Raw genomic sequence first — 16,269 nt, 5'->3', positions numbered from 1 at the left:
AAGTCCAAAATCTTAAAAGGTGCTAAGTTTGGGCACCCCTGCCTTAGAAAGTGGCACTAGGGCTTCGCGGGATCTTGATTCTCAATCTCGCTGTTGATGGAGCCTGGGAGTGCATTTTTTTCTTGGCAGCTGCAGGCAACAGCTGGTTCCGCCATAAATGCAAGGCGACCGCGCATAAACACGTGTCCCTTGGTTCACAAGAAGATTTTTTCGGACATTACCGCCTGTTCCAGAGCCGGAACTTTCACACGGAACGAAACCCTGCATCCACCACGGCAGAATCGCAGCCTCCCCTCCTCGCAAAGCATCACGGTTAGAAGCCAATGCAAATGAGGCTGTTCATCTCCCCCGCCTCCCCGCCCGGTTCGTTCTCCGTGGGCTGCGATGCTAGGGATAAACCCGGGCGATCCAATCGGAGCCACGCCTCAAGTTACCATCAGAATGCCAAGTGACGTCAGTCAAGTGGGGCTCGTTTAGATGACGTTTTCCGTGGCTCCGATCTGAGCGCCGATCTTGAGTCGCCAACAAAACATTAAACCTCATTCAAACTGAGCGGGGAGGCGGGGACCTGAGCAGCCTCATTTGCATGAGCTTCAACCGTGATGCTTTGCGAAGAGGGAGGACCCCGCGACTCTCTCGAGATGGGTCCCCTGTTTCGCTTCGAGCGAAAGTCCCGGTTCTAGAACCGGCGGGAATGTTCAAGAATGCCTTTTTTTCCACTCACGGGCACATGTTTCGTCGCGGTCCCGCGGGACGCCGTATCCTCAATGTGCATTGCCATCATAGAGGTCGGTGTCGGTGGGGGAAAACTATGTTTCGTAGAGAAGTGTGGGATGACTCACCTTTGGGTTATCAAGAATTTTTGGAGGCCCACTGGGGCTAATTTCTCTCATTGTGAAAAGTAGACAAGTTCTGAATTCCGTATTGTATTTTTCCCCTTCTATGTCTTTGTTTGAAGATGATGTTCGCTTGTGTGCTCCTTTTTGGTCTTTTATATTGTAGTAACTTCATGAGTGAGAAGTATTCATGTAGTAACTTCATGAGCAGCTAAAAAACCCAATGCAATTCTAAAATGCATTGACAGACGGTTACAATCAAGATCAAGTGAGGGATTGATACCACTCTCTAAAGCTTTTTAGTAAGACTACACCTACAATAATACATCATAAAAAGAGGTTGAGAGATCCTTTCTAGAAATAGTGCAGAGAGGAGCAACCAGGATGATTAGGGGACCAATATGCTAAATGCTAAAACCTATGAAGAACAGTTGCTGGAATTGGATAGGTCTAGTTTGATGAAAAGAAGGACTAGGGGAAACATAATAGCAGTGTTCCAATAGTCAAGTCAAGTAGATTTTATTGTCGTTTCAACAATATACAGTATCTCCTTCCCCTCTCCCTGATTTCTCGCTGCCCACACACGTGGAGGAAGGGGGCGGCGATGCTGGCCGGCGCTCGCTTCATTTACCGCCCGCCACCGTTGCCCCTGCGGCCTATCATCTTCAGCCCCGGCCGCCCTGCTTGGCTGGCTGGGAAAGCGGTGAGGGGGTGAGCGCCGGCCAGCATTACTGCCTCCTTACTCTAAGAGCCACAGTGAGGCGGCAACAGATCAGGTGCCATCTGGGGAAAGCCCCTCAGTGCCGTTGATTCTCAGCCCAAAACAAAGCGGGGCGAAGGAGTCTCTGGTGGCTGCAGCAGAAGCGGCAGTGGCGGTGGCTGGAACACTGTCCTGGGCAGTCAATTCTGGCTCTCCCTTTCTCGAGCATGTCCCGTTGCTTCTGGTGCCGGTTTTGGTGAATGTGGCTCAGCGGCGGAGCTCTTGCCATCGCTGAGAGCATCACTGGAAGCCGCTTCTTGCCATCACCATTCAGCCAAACCCATCAAAAGCGGCCGCAGCAGCAACGGAACGTGCTCAGGGAAGGGAGACCCGGAACTGAAGACCCGGAACTGACTGCCCAGGACAGTATTTCAGCCGCCACCGCCGCTTCTGCTGCAGCCACCAGAGACTCCGTCCTCACCACCCCTTTGTTTCGGGCCGAGAAGCAACACCTCTGAGGGCCTCTCCCCGCATGGCCCCTGAGGCTGCCTCGCCTCCTTCTGCCCCACGGAGAAAAGAGCAGCTCCCCTCTCCCCTTCCTTGGCCTACCTGCTATTTAGGGGGGGGGGGGAGTGCCCCTTGGCTGTGGATTCTCAAAGGTTAGGAGGTTGAAGGAGCTACTGGAGGTGAAGAGCAGTGAGGGGTTTTGGCAGCGTGAGAGAAAGACTTCCAAGTCAGTGGCTTTATGGCTTTAACCGTCTGCCTTAATCCTCCTTGTTGCTCTTCTCTGGACTCTTTCTTGAATCTCAACATCCCTTTTACATCGTGGCCACCAAAACTGAAAGCAGAGTTCCAAGTGGGGCCTTCCCAAGGCCTTAGAACAGGGGTGCCCAAACTTAGCAACTTTTAAGACTTGCGGACTTCAACTCCCAGAATTCTCCAGCCAGCATAACAGCATAGCTCCAGCCACCATAGCTGGCTGGAGAATTCTGGGAATTGAAGTCCACAAGTCTTAAAAGGTGCTAAGTTTGGGCACCCGTCTTAGAAAGGGGCACTAGCGCTTCACGTGATCTTGATTCTCAATCTCGCTGTTGATGGAGCCTGGGAGCGCATGGGCTTTCTTGGCAGCTGCAGCCAACAGCTGACTCCCCCATAAATGCAAGGCGTCCCGCGCGACGCGCATAAACGTGTCCATTGGTTCACAAGAAGATCTTTTCGGACATTACCGCCTGTTCCAGAGCCGGGACTTTCGCACGGAACGAAACCCTGCATCACCACGGCAGAATCGCAGCCTCCCCTCCTCGCAAAGCTTCACGGTAGAAGCCAATGCAAATGAGGCTGTTCATCTCCCCCGCCTCCCCGTCCGGTTCGTTCTCCGTGGGCTGCGATGCTAGGGATAAACCCGGGCGATCCAATCGGAGCCACGCCTCAAGTTACCATCAGAATGCCAAGTGACGTCAGTCAAGTGGGGCTCGTTTAGATGACGTTTTCGATCTGAGCGCCGATCTTGAGTCGCCAACAAAACATTAAACCTCATTCAAACTGAGCGGGGAGGCGGGGACCTGAGCAGCCTCATTTGCATGAGCTTCAACCGTGATGCTTTGCGAAGAGGGAGGACCCGCGACTCTCCCGAGATGGGTGCCCCGTTTCGCTTCGAGCGAAAGTCTCGGTTCTCGAACCGCGGGAATGTTTAAGAATGCCTTTTTTTTCCACCCACGGACACATGTTTCATCGCGATCACGCGGGACGCCGTAACCTCAAGGTTTATTGCTACCGTAGCGGTCGCTGTCGGTGGAAAAAAAATTTCGTTTAGAAGTTGGTGTGGGATGACTCACACGTGGGTTAACAAGAATTTTTGTAGGCCCATTGGGGCTAATTTTCCTCATTGTGAAAAATAGAGAAGTAGTTGCGAATCGCATGTGTTTCTCTCTTTCTATGTCTTTGTTTGGAAGTGATGTTTGCTGTGTGCTCCTTTTTGGTCTTTTACATTGTAGTAACTTCATGGGTGAGAATGGGAGAAAATCCTTTAGTTCTGCTTTTCTCCCCCCCTCCCCTCCCCGTGGTTTCTACTTCGCGGGAAGCAGGCAGCGTGCAAAACTACCCAACTGTGTCCAGTGGCAGCAGCTAAAATAGCCAATACAATCCTAAAATGCATTAACGGAAGGTTACGATCAAGTGAGTGATTAATACCACTCTGTAAAGCTTTAAGCTCTTAGTAAGACTACACCTGCAATAATGCATCATAAAAAAGATGTTGAGAGATCCTTTCTTGATAATAAAATATTAGTTGATTTTGGTGATCAGTAAGTAGGAATTTAGTAACTCTTCGATTGTTATTAAATGTTTATTTGTTCATAGTTTGTAATGAGGGGTCCGTGACCCGTCAAAACCGCGGTAGAATAAAGCGCACCCGACGAAAGCGCGTACGTGATGTCAGTAGCGCGATGAAAAAAATTAAAAATAAATTAAATTAAAGCAAGCCGATTCACATAAAGGTAAGGGTTAGGTTAAGGGTTAGGTTTAGGGTTAGGTGAAGGGTTAGGTTTAGGGTTACGTTAAGGGTTAGGTTTAGGGTTAGGTTCAGGGTTAGCGTTAGGTTTAGCGTTAGGTTAAGGGTTAGGTTTAGTGTTAGGTTTAGGTTAAGGGTTAGGGTTAGGTTTAGGGTTAGGTTTGGGGGGGTTAGGGTAAGGTTTTCGCTTTAATTTTAAATTTACCGCTCACAGTGCGATGTTTTCGTCGCGCTGTGATGACGTCACGTACGCGCTTTCGTCGAGCACGCTTTATTCCACCGCGGTTTTGTGGTGGAACCGAGGGGTCCTGGGTGCTCTCTGAGCTTGGTGCAGATGTGTCATTATCAAAGTAGGTAACATCATCAGTGCTAGAAGGGAGTCAGGTTGGGGGGAAAAGAGGAGAAAGGACAAAAAGGAGAAAGGGTGGGGGGGAAGGAGGTGGAGGATAGTGGGATCCTTGCTGCTTTCTGAGCTTGGTGGTTTTCTTACAGACATTTCATTACCAAACTAGGTAACATCATCAGTGCTAGAAGGGAGTGGGGTTGGAGGCGGGGAGGAGGAGAAATAGAAGGACAAAAAGGGAAAATATAAGGAGGGAGATGACTGTGGTCCTTGGTGCTCTCTGAGCTTGCTTGTTTTCTTGCAGATGTTTCATTACCCAAACCAGGTATTATCATAATCAGTGCTAGAAATAGTGGGATATATTGAGAGAAGGAAGAGGAGTGGGGGGCGGGGAGAGAGACAACAGCGGGGTCCTTGGTGTTTCCTGAGCTTGGTGGTTTTCTTCCAGACATTTCATGACCCAGCTAGGTATCTCACGCCAATGACAATAAAACATCTGCAAGCAAAGACCACAGGGCATTTATTTCTTCATTTATTAAGTTTATATGCCTCCTGCCTCACGGTCATCACGAACTCCTCATCAGGACCTCCAACAATGACCGGCCTCAGAATTACATCTCCACAATCTCAAATTTTATTTATTGTGCATAGAATACTTTTAATGGTTTTATTTTAATTTATTCTGTGCAGAATATTTTTTTAATTATTTTTTGAGAATTTTTATTTATTGTTTATAGAATGTTTATTACAAGAAATGTTATCCCTTTTTGCAAATGTTTTATTTGTGATGCAATATGTTGCTTTTAAGTGTACAGGTTGGTGCATGGTTTATGTGTCTCAAGGTCGCTGCTTTTTTATGGGCAGGCCAGGTTGGTGCAAGGCAGCTTTGCCAGATTTTGTGTGTTTCTGTTTGACATCTTGTTGTTTAGGTAATTGTGAGGTGGTTGCTGGTTCTGTGAGCTTCCTGGCACTATCCTTTATAATTTCCCACAATACCTTGATGCTTTTTATTCCAGTGGCTTTGTCTTTCCTGTTCTTGGGGTTAGGGGAAAAAACTGGTTTCATCTGCAGTCTTTTGGGGGGAAATTATTTTTTTGGTGTTTTCCTGGCACTGTCATAGTTTGTGTGTGTGGGTGTGTAATGTCCCACAGTTATCTACACATTAATAATGATCAAGTACTAATAATATTTCCTTATACATTTTACTGACCTTTCCTTACATAATTGGTCTTTTCTTTCATACTTTTAGATTTCTAATTGCTGTTTCTGTTAGCAATTGATAAAACAAATCCCACGTGAAAAAGTATTTGAAGCCTTCTTGATTTTAATTGTCAATTTATTCATTCATGCACATTCTAATATTTATTCAGTTTTATATCTTTGTTTTTTCCACTGTTGTGCAAACACAATTCCAGCAGCTGTTAACATGTGTAAAATTAAATATGTATTGTATTCCCTTTGAAATACAAGTAGTAAGTAGTAAGCTAGCTACTTATCTTCTCGAAGTAGCTCTTTTATTGTTTTGTGTACTTATTTTAATCTTATTTAAGTAGTAAGTGCACAAAATAATAAATTTCCTTTTTTATATCTTCTTTTTGTAGATCATCCATTGGGGCAAAGAATTCAGTGACATTGTCTTGGCCACTCCGGGCGCATGATGGCCAAGCCACTCCCACCCAGTCACATGGCTGGCAAGCCACGCCCACTCAATCACATGGCCAGCAAGCCACTCCCACAAAGCAGGCTAAACCTACAGAAGAGGTTCCAAAATTTTTTGAAACCCACCACTGATTCAGGCCCACACAAACAGACTGTAACAGTTTCTTCCCACAAGCCATCAGACTCCTCAACACTAAGTTCTTAGACTTAGAGCTATATGTAGTCTGTGTCCTGCTCTTTTTTTCATCTATGTTGTCTGATGTAGCACCTCTTTGTGGAAACGTTTCATTTCACTGTGTACTGTACTGTACTGTACTGTATATTGTTGAAACGACAATAAAACCGACTTGACTATTGGAACATTGCTATTATGTCTCCCCTAGTCCTCCTTTTCATCAAACTAGACCTACCCAATTCCAGCAACTGTTATTCATAGGTTTTAGCATATTGGTCCCCTAATCATCCTAGCTGCTCTTCTCTGCACTCTTTCTAGAAAGGATCTCTCAACCTATTTTTTATGATGCATTATCGTAGGTGTAGTCTTACTAAAAAGCTTTAGAGAGTGGCATCAATCCGTCACTTGATCTTCATTGCAACCGTCTGTTAATGCATTTTAGGATTGCATTGGCTTTTTTAGCTGCTGCCAGTGGACACCGTTGGGTAGTGTTGCAGGCTGCCTGCATCCCGGGGAGGGGCGTGGGAGGAAAGCAGAACTAAAGGATTTTCTCCCATTCTCACTCATGAAGTTACAATATAAATGACCAAAAAGAAGCACATGCACTTTCAAAGAAAGACATAGAAAGGAAGAGAACTCGCAACTTCTCTATTTTTCACAATGAGGAATATTAGCCCCAATGGGCCTACAAAAATTCTTGATAACCCATACAGTGAGTCATCCCACACCTTCTTCGAAACATACTTTTTCCCCAACCGACAGCGGCCCCTACAGGGGCAATAGACCTTGAGGTTACGGCGTCCCGCGCGACCGCGATGAAACGTGTGTCCGTGGGTGCAAAAGGCATTCTTGAACATTCCCGCCGGCTCTAGAACCGGGACTTCGGCTCGAAGCGAAACGGGGCACCCATCTCGAGAGAGTCACTTGTCCCCCCCTCTTCGCAAAGCATCACGGTTGAAGCTCATGCAAATGAGGCTGCTCAGTTCCCCGCCTCCCCGCTCAGTTTGGATGAGGTTTAATGTTTTGTTGGCGACTCAAGATCGGCGCTCAGATCTCAGCCACGCAAGACGTCATCTAAGCGAGCCCCACTTGACTGACGTCACTTGGCAGTCTGATGGTAATTTGAGGCGTGGCTCCGATTGGATCGCCCGGGTTTATCCCTAGCATCGCAGCCCACGGAGAACGAAGCGGGCGGGGAGGCGGGGGAGATGAACAGCCTCATTTGCATTGGCTTCTACCGTGATGCTTTGCGAGGAGGGGAGGCTGCGATTCTGCCGTGGTGGATGCAGCGGTTCGTTCCGTGTGAAAGTCCCGGCTCTGCAACCGGCGGGAAGGTTTGAAATGATCTTGTGAACCAAGGAACACGTGTTTATGCGCGGTCTCGCAGGACACCTTGCATTTATGGGGAGTCAGCAGTTGGCTGCATCTGCCAAGAAATCCCATGCACTCCCAGGCTGCATCAACAGCGAGACTGAGAATCAAGATTCCGCAAAGCGCTAGTGCCACTTTCTAAGGCAGGGGGCCCCAAACATGGCACCTTTTAAGACTTGTGGACTTCAACTCCCAGAATTCTCCAGCCAGCTATGGTGGGTGGAGCTATGCTGTTATGCTGGCTGGAGAATTCTGGGAGTTGAAGTCCACAAGTCTTAAAAGTTGCCAAATTTGGGCACCCCTGTTCTGGCCACTCAGCTCCGGCGGTCCTTGGAGGAAACCGATTATCTAGACTCCTTTCAGTCTAGATTCAGGCTTGGCTACAGCACAGAAACTTGACCGTCCAACCAGATGTTCAGGGCTGTGAGTACAGAAGGTGCAAAGAAGCAGAAGAAACAGGAGTAGATCACAGAATCCTGCAAAAAGATGCCAAAACAACACCTAACACAGAGGCCAAAATGAGTCACTCCAACATCTGTAAAAATTACCCTCCGCCAATCCTGAACATGGGTGGGAATTAGAAGGGGGGAAAATATGTGGAAAATGAGCAGGTTAAAAGGTTGCGAGATTATCCAATACAGGTGGTCCTGGACTTATGGCCGCAGCTGACCCCCAAAATTTATGTTGCTAAGCGAGACGTTTGTTGGGTGAATTTTAGCCCGTTTTCATGGCCTTCCTTACCACAGTTGTTTTACGTGAATCTCTGGATTGTTGAGTGAAAAACACAGTACGCAAACTGAATCTGGCTTCCGCATTGATTTCGTTTGCCGGAAGGGCACAAAAGGGGAACCCGTGACCCTGGGACACAAGAACCGTCATAAAGATGAGCCAATTGCCCAGCGGCCGGATTTGGATAACGTGACCACGGGTTGCTGCAGTGGTCACTAAGTGGGAAAAACGGTCATAAGTCACTTGTACAAACTTGGCTCACAACTCAGGATATGGAACTGTTTTTGAACGGAAGGGAGTGGGGGTAATGGGTAATATCAGGAGATTGTACAGCTAGTCCTCGATTTACAATGGTTCAAAGTTACAACGGCCCTGAAAAAAGGGACATGACTGTTTTTCACAGTTACGGCCGTTGCAGCATCCCCATGGTCGCGTGATCAGAATTCAGATGCTTGGCAACTGGTTCATCTTTACGACGGTTGCAAGATCCCGGGGTCATGGGATCCCCTTTTGGGACCTTCTGGCAAGAAAAGTCAATGGAAGAAACCGGATTCACTTAACAACCATGTTGCTAACTGAACGGCTGCAGTTATTCACTTAACAAAGGTGGCAAGAAAAGTCATAAAATGAGTCAAAACTCACTTCACAAATTCTCACTCCACAATAGAAATGTTGGGCTCAGTCGAGGTGGTAAGTCAAGGACCATCTGTAGCAAAGAAGAGGAAGAATTGAAGGGATCCGAGAGTCCAGAAGGGGAAACGGAAGTTGGAAAATTGTGGCCTAAATCAGCCCTGATGCCCTCAGTGGTGATTGGCAGACGGGCTGCCACAGCAAAACATCTCCGTGTATTGACAAAATCTGCCCGTTACAAAAGCCCCCCCCCCCCCCGCTTAGATCTGGGCATATGCAGGTAGTCCTCGACCTACGACGAGAATTGAGCCCAACATTTCTGTTGCTAAGTGAGACATTTGCCAAGTGAGTTGTGCCACATTGTGCGACCTTTCTCGCCACGTGTGTTAAGTGAATCACTCCAGTTGTTAAGTTAGGAACATGGTTGTTAAGTGAACCTGGCTTCCCCGTTGACGGTGATTGTCACAAGGTTGCAAAAGGGGGGGGGTCACATGATCCCGGGAAACTGCAATCGTCGTAAATACGAGTCGGTTGAGTTTTGATCATGTGACACCATGGTCATAAGTGTGAAAAATGATCCTGTCGCTTTTTTCAATGACGTTGTAACTTTGGCCACTAAATGGACTGCTGTAAGTTGAAGACTACCTGTATTGTGCCATCCATTACGACATCCCAGATCTTGGGAAGAACTTAATGCAGACGACAGCAAAAGAGAGGAGAAAGAAACGGGGGAGGATACAAAGACCTGCAAATAGAAATAGAACAACTAAGGCAAAAGAAAGCAAAGGTAGCACCAATAATGATGGGCGCCTTGGATGCAATCCCAAAACAACTGGAGCACCACTGCAACTCCCCCCCCCCATTGACAAAATCCACATTATAGGTAATCCTCGACTTACAAGAGTTCATTTAGCGACCGTTCAAAATTACAAGGGCACTGGAAAAAGTGGCTTATGATTGGTTTGCACACTTAAAACCATTGCAGCATCTCCATGGTCAGGGGAACAAAATTCAGATGCTCGGCAACTGACTCGCATTTATGACGGTTGCAATGTCCCACTGTCAGGTGGTCCCCTTTTGATCCCCAATGGAGAAGCCCAGATTCACTTAACAGCCATGTTCCTGACTTAACAACCACCATGATTCACTTAACAAACGTGGCAATAAAAGATCGCAAAATGCAGCAAAATTCACTTAACAAACATCTCCCTTAGCAACAGAAATTGGGGGATCAATCCTGGTCGTAAGTCGAGGATTAGCGGTAGCCAATTGCGAAAGGCAACTTTACTTGGAACAGGTGAGATTGTGCCCAAATCCCTTTCATGCCAACATCCCATCCTGTCTATGGAGAGAACTCCACAGGCGGACAAAAGCCCCCAATCCCCTCTCAACCTCCAGCTGACTCTGCCATCCGCCATAACCACACATGACATTTAGATGCCCCTCAAAAGCAAAACTCAGGGGGCTGAATTCTACGGGGGGGGGGAGTAAAGGGGGGGATTTGAGGGGCAGCCCAAAGCACCGTCTGTCTAAAGTGTGGGGCACGTCAGACAGGCAGTAACATTTTCATAGACCATGATCAGAGGAGCAGCTGATCCTATGGAGAGACTCCTCCTGCATTCAGTCCCAGACCTACAAGTGGAAGTACCCCTTCCTTCCTTCCTCCTTTCACCTTCCTTCCTTCCTTCCCTCCCTCTTTCTTCCTTCTAGCCTTCCTCCCTTTCCATTCTTTTTCCTTCCTTCCTTCCTTCCATCCATCTTTTCTCCTTCCATCCTTTTTTCTTTCTTTCTTTGTTATATAAGTTTTTATTTTATTTTTTACATACAAAGATTCCTATTTCGGCTGAACAGTGTGTTGTCTAGGTACCATCCATTCTAGGAAATAATCGTTGTATTCACAACAATATTAACATATTGGCTAGCCATTGATAAAATAAGTCTCAAGTCAAAAAGTATTCAGTCTCTTTCTTTTCTTTGTGTTAGCTTATCCATTTTTCTTTCTTTCCTCCCTCCCTTCCTTCTTTCCTCCTTCCTTCCCATTCCTTCCTTCCTTTCATTCTCACTCCTTTCATCTTTTCTTTCATCCTTCTTTCCTCCCTCCCTTTTTCCTTTCTCCTTCCATTCTTCCGCCTTCCATCCTTCTTCCCTCCCTTTTTTCTTCCTTCCATCCTTCCTCCTTTCTCCTTCCTTCCATCTTTTCTCTTTCCATCCTCTCTTCTTTCCTCCCTCCCTCCCTTATTTTTCTTCCTCCCTCCTTCCCACTCTCTCCTTGGGAGGGGACAAAACCCAAGGGCTAAGGAGGGGGGGGAGCAAAGACCAAATAAAGTCGGAAGATCTAATTAAAACTTTCCTGTTCATTGGACCGCATTGCTCCGAACTTATAAACCAAACGAGGGGAACATTTTGATGCCGGGGCGGAAGGGAAAGGGTCCTGACTCACGAAGGGATGGAGGGGAGAGAAAAGGGGGATGACGAGACCTCATTCTGCCCTCCCTCCCGAGGCCACATCACAAAGCCTCGCCGGCCGTCTCGGTTGAGGCTGATCCATTTCGAATCCGAATTGGGTCTCCTTCAGGCTTCGCGGCTCTTTGATTTTGAAGCTGGTCTTGCAATTTGAAGATTAGGGAAAGGGGACGTCTGAGCATGGGCTGAGTGCTGTACGTGCGCCTGGGATTTCCCCCACTACATAGCGCATGCTGACGGTCCTGCAAGGAAAGAGGGGACTTTGCCGTTTCCACAGTTCTGCAAGGAGTGAGAAACGGTGCTTTAATCCGAAGCAAAGTTCGGCTGCAATAGGAACCGCAGATAGGGAAAGATCCTTGCAGCACAAAGCCCACCTTTGCTAGGTTGTGAGAACGCAGGTTTTTTGTTTTTTTTAAAAAGCACAGCGCCCGCCTGAAACCGCGTTAACATACCGTCCCTCCGCCCTCTGGACGGGACTCGGCGTGACTCCGATTTGAATACGAGCACACGGAGCCGGGCGGGGAGAGAAGCACCTTCATTTGCATTCACTGCGACCATGATGCTTTGCGAGGAACAAACCCCGGAGCTACGCGTGACTTTTTGCAGATTTTTCCTTTCGTGCAAAAGGCCCGGTTCTTAAAAGCGACGGGAACGACAGCACAGATATCTCTCTCGACCGGGGGATGCGCTTTTTGATGCGTCTCTTTGTACGCCATAATCTGGGCAGCACTCGCCACCGTAGCGGTTGGCGTCGGAGAGGGTGGAAAAGCATACTCTGGTTTCTCTTCAGATCGTATAAATCTTTCGCCTTTTACTAAAGATTTCCGTGGAGAGGAACATTTATGAGTTTCGATTAATTTTTTGAGGCCCTGCTTCGGTGGGGCTGCCTTTACCTGGTTCTAAAAATAGAGGAAAAAATTGCCGATAGGCTGGTTAACACTATAGTGGCGGTGATTCTGGTAGACAGTTTTCATGTCATTCCTAATTTTCTTTATTAGGCTATTTATCATACTGGCTAATCTCTTTGTTGCTCGTCTCTGGACTCTACAGTTTCTACTTTGTGGCGACCCGTATTCCAAGTGTGGCCTTAACAAGGCCTTATAAAATGGTATTAACACTTGACATGACCTTGATTCTATCCCTGTTTATGCGGCCCAGAACTGTGTTCGCTTTTTTGGCAGCTGCTGCACACAGCTGCCTCCTTTTTAAGTGCTTCTAAATCCCTCACAGTTGCTGCTGTTGAGCCAGGTGAATCACCTATTCTGTACCCATGCATTTGGTTTTTCTTCCCTAAATGTTCTTTTCTCACCACTGAACTGTGCCCATTTCATGGGAAACCACAGATTGCCGTTTGTGTTTATCCAATTTAGACAACAGGTGGTCCCTCACACAGGACCTCAGGGCAGTGTCATCTGAATGCCAGCCAGCCTGCATGGGAATTGCATAAAGGAAATTCATAAGAAACCCTGGAACATAATCCCTGCTTGAGGTTCCTTGAATATCAACCAATGCATAATATTAAAATAAACATATTATATTAGAGAAGCAGGGGATGGAATAGTATAACCCAGACAGCCAGAAATTTGCAAATACAGATTTTGATATGGATTTATTTTGTAGTTATTCTCCCCTCCCCTTCCCTTTCTTCATCTTGTTACTTTTTTTTTTGTTTTCCCTTCATTTTTTTTATATTTTTAACATGTCTCCACAATGACATGTTAAATAATCCTTAAATTCATTTAGCAATTGGGACCAGAATTTCCTTTGCTAAGCAAGGAAATTTTAACGTGGCTTTTAATTGAGCCATCTGATTTTTATAACCTTTTTTTTGCTCTGGTCGTTAAGTGAATCCAGATTTCCCCATTGATTTTTGGTCGTTGGGAGTCACACATGATCACATGGCCTTCAGAAGCTTCAATCACCATAAATGCAAGAATCCAAATTACACTCATGTCATTGCAGGGACACTGCGATAGCTGTAATTATATACCTTATAAAGCATAAGGCAATACACACCGTAAATATAGATCAGATCTTCCCCTTTCCAGGTAGATTAGGGAAAAAAGAAGGATAAGATGAGCTATTTCTACTTCCTTGATTTCCTACCTTGACAGTTAAGCCGCCACTGTGAGTGTCCTGCTTTCTCTGTTTCTCTATTTATTTCCTAGACAGTCTATGACAGTGGTCCTTGACTTCTGACCACAGTTGAGCCCAAAATTTCTATTGCTAAGGGAGACAGTTAAGTGAGTGTTGTCCTATTTTACAACCTTTCTTGCCACCATTGTTAAGTGAATCATTGCAGTTGTTAAGTTAGCAACTTAGAATTGAATAGAATAGCAGAGTTGGAAGGGATCTTGGAGGTCTTCTAGTCCAACCCCCTGCCTAGGCAGGAAACCCTACACCACTTCAGACAAATGGCTATCCAACATCTTCTTAAAAACTTTCAGTGTTGGGGCATTCACAACTTCTGGAGGCAAGCTGTTCCACTGATTAATTCAGGAAATTTCTCCTCAGTTCTAAGTTGCTTCTCTCCTTGATTAGTTTCCACCCATTGCTTCTTGTTCTACCCTCAGGTGCCTTGGAGAATAGTTTGACTCCCTCTTCTTTGTGGCAACCCCTGAGATATTGGAAGACTGCTATCATGTCTCCCCTAGTCCTTCTTGGCTTCCCCTTTCACTTTGCTTGTCAGAAAGTTGCAAAAGTGAATCACATCATCCTGGGACCCTGCAACCATCATAAATATGAATCAGTTGCCAAGCATCTGAATATTGATCACATGGCCATGTGACTTAGGGGATGCTATGATGCTTCTAAGCCACTTTTTTCAATGCCGTTGCAATTTCAGTTGCTAAATGAACAGTTAGAAGTTGACTACTCCCATACATTTTTATGATTATGTGACATCAAGTTTTTTCAACCCCTAGCAGCTCTGGTAATCCATGTCAAGTGGCCTGGAGCTGCCTGCTCGACCATCATGGATTTCAATGAAATTTGGTGTGAACATGCACAGAGGTCCTCAATGAACATTGGATAAGTGTTACTTTTGCTGATGCAATACTTGTGGAGATATAGTCATTTGTTTGACCCCATACCGCAGCCTTCGACAGTATGACTCTTGAGGTGAGACATAATATCTCCGGCAATATTTTGTTGAGAGAAACAAAACTTGGCCATCTTGTACAACTTTTTGTGCTCTATTAAACAAAATAATAAAAATATTGCACAATAACTTAGCAACACAAGGTTTTTGAATATAAAATTTCATACCGCTTTCCAGTAATTCACAAATTGAGTGCAATGTTGACGGTTTTTGTAAAAATGCCAAAAATAGGGTATTTTCAGCCCAAAAGACCTTCTGGAAACTCTTTCTCATTAATCTTTCCATGCGATGGATGGCAGAACAAGGTTATAAAATCAGGTGCAGTCACGTGATGACTCAGTTAAAAGCCACATTAAAATTTCCTTGAGTAGCAAAGGAAATTCTGGCCCCAATTGTTAAGTGAATTCTAAAGACTACTTAACATTGTATTTGCACAATGTCTGGCTACCTGGATTATTCCATCCTCTGTTTCTCTAATATAGTAATGTTTATTTTAATATTATGCATTGGGTGATAACCAAGTCTGTGCATAAGGAACCTCAAGCAAGTAATGGACAAAGAATTATGTTCCAGGGTTTCTTATGAATTTCCTTTATGCAATTCCCATGTGTTTCATTTCTGCAGTTTTTGACATTCCAATAATTTATTCTTCACAATGGATCAAGCAGAAATCAGCTTGAGCTAGCAAGCACACCAAATGTAAAGACCAGGTACTATTGCCCTTTTCTTTAAACGTTCTTCCCTCCTTCTGATCCATCAAAGTTAACTCATTCCTAATTTCTGTTTTCATAATTCTTGAAGTAGAAGTTCAACAGACGCCCATCCATGGAGGCTGGCTGGCCTTTGGATGACACTACCCGAGGCCCTGTGTGAGGCACCTGTTGTCTAAATTGGATAAAAACAAATGGCAATCTGTGGTTTTCCATGTGTTGGAAGAAATGTCCTTTTGGGTTCAGCTCCAAGTGGGGGAAAAGACACTGGAGACATGGAGGCTGCTTGGAAAGATGGTTTTAATGGTGGACAGGACCACATGGCTTGAGCCCTGAACAGAAAAGAGGATCACATGCTTCAATGTTGGTAGAGAAGGGAAGGGAAAAAGGGAAGCTGAGTCGCTGATTTTATGCCCTCTCTGGCCTTTGATCTTGAGCTTGTATTCTGATTGGTTGTCAGACTCCCATGGGGCCATGCAGGGGCAACTCTCTAGGCTGTGTTTTGAATCCAGGTTTGGTTGAGTTCTCAGATGCCATGTGGCGAGTTGGGTAAACAGCCAATATCATCATGCCTTAATCCCATCACTCTGGAGCTGAAGGGAAGAACTCTTTATTATGTAAAGTGGACTAGCTCAGGCTTTAATGGCTCATTGACAAAGGGAGATGGGCAGGAAGCTGCAGGCAGCTATTCTGTCTTTTAAAACATGTTTCTTCCTTTTCACATCCAGAGAAATATTCTGCCTTTTCAATATTTCCTAGGATATTTCATTTTTTTCTGGGAGAGGGATGCATGATAACTTCCTAGACATGAAATTCTTATGGATTTCCTTTATGCAATTCCCACGGGTTTTCATTTCTGTAGTTTTGACATTCCAATCATTAACTCTTCACAATGGATCAAGCGGAAATCAGCTTGAGCTAGCAAGCATACCAAATGTATGTCCTTCCCTCCTTGAGTAGTTCCGATCCATCAAAGTTCACTCATTCCCACAACATCACAACATCCTGTTTTCTATTCTTCATTTCTGTTTTGATCATTCTTGA

The 16,269-nt window shown here is 45.7% G+C and overlaps 1 non-coding gene across 1 annotated transcript; it reads left to right on the top strand.

Annotated features, from left to right (window-relative positions):
* Positions 1-12,185: 12,185 nt before the first annotated feature.
* Positions 12,186-12,300, top strand: LOC116509813. The gene has a single exon (XR_004255537.1). It is a non-coding gene; the product is annotated as a U5 spliceosomal RNA (small nuclear RNA).
* The last annotated feature ends 3,969 nt before the right edge of the window (positions 12,301-16,269 follow it).

Source organism: Thamnophis elegans, chromosome 5, assembly GCF_009769535.1.
Source record: "Thamnophis elegans isolate rThaEle1 chromosome 5, rThaEle1.pri, whole genome shotgun sequence".
In the NCBI taxonomy this organism is placed as follows: Eukaryota; Metazoa; Chordata; class Lepidosauria; order Squamata; family Colubridae; genus Thamnophis; species Thamnophis elegans.
The sequence above is the reverse complement of the archived record's forward strand: the minus strand, read 5'-3'. Positions and strand labels throughout refer to the sequence as shown.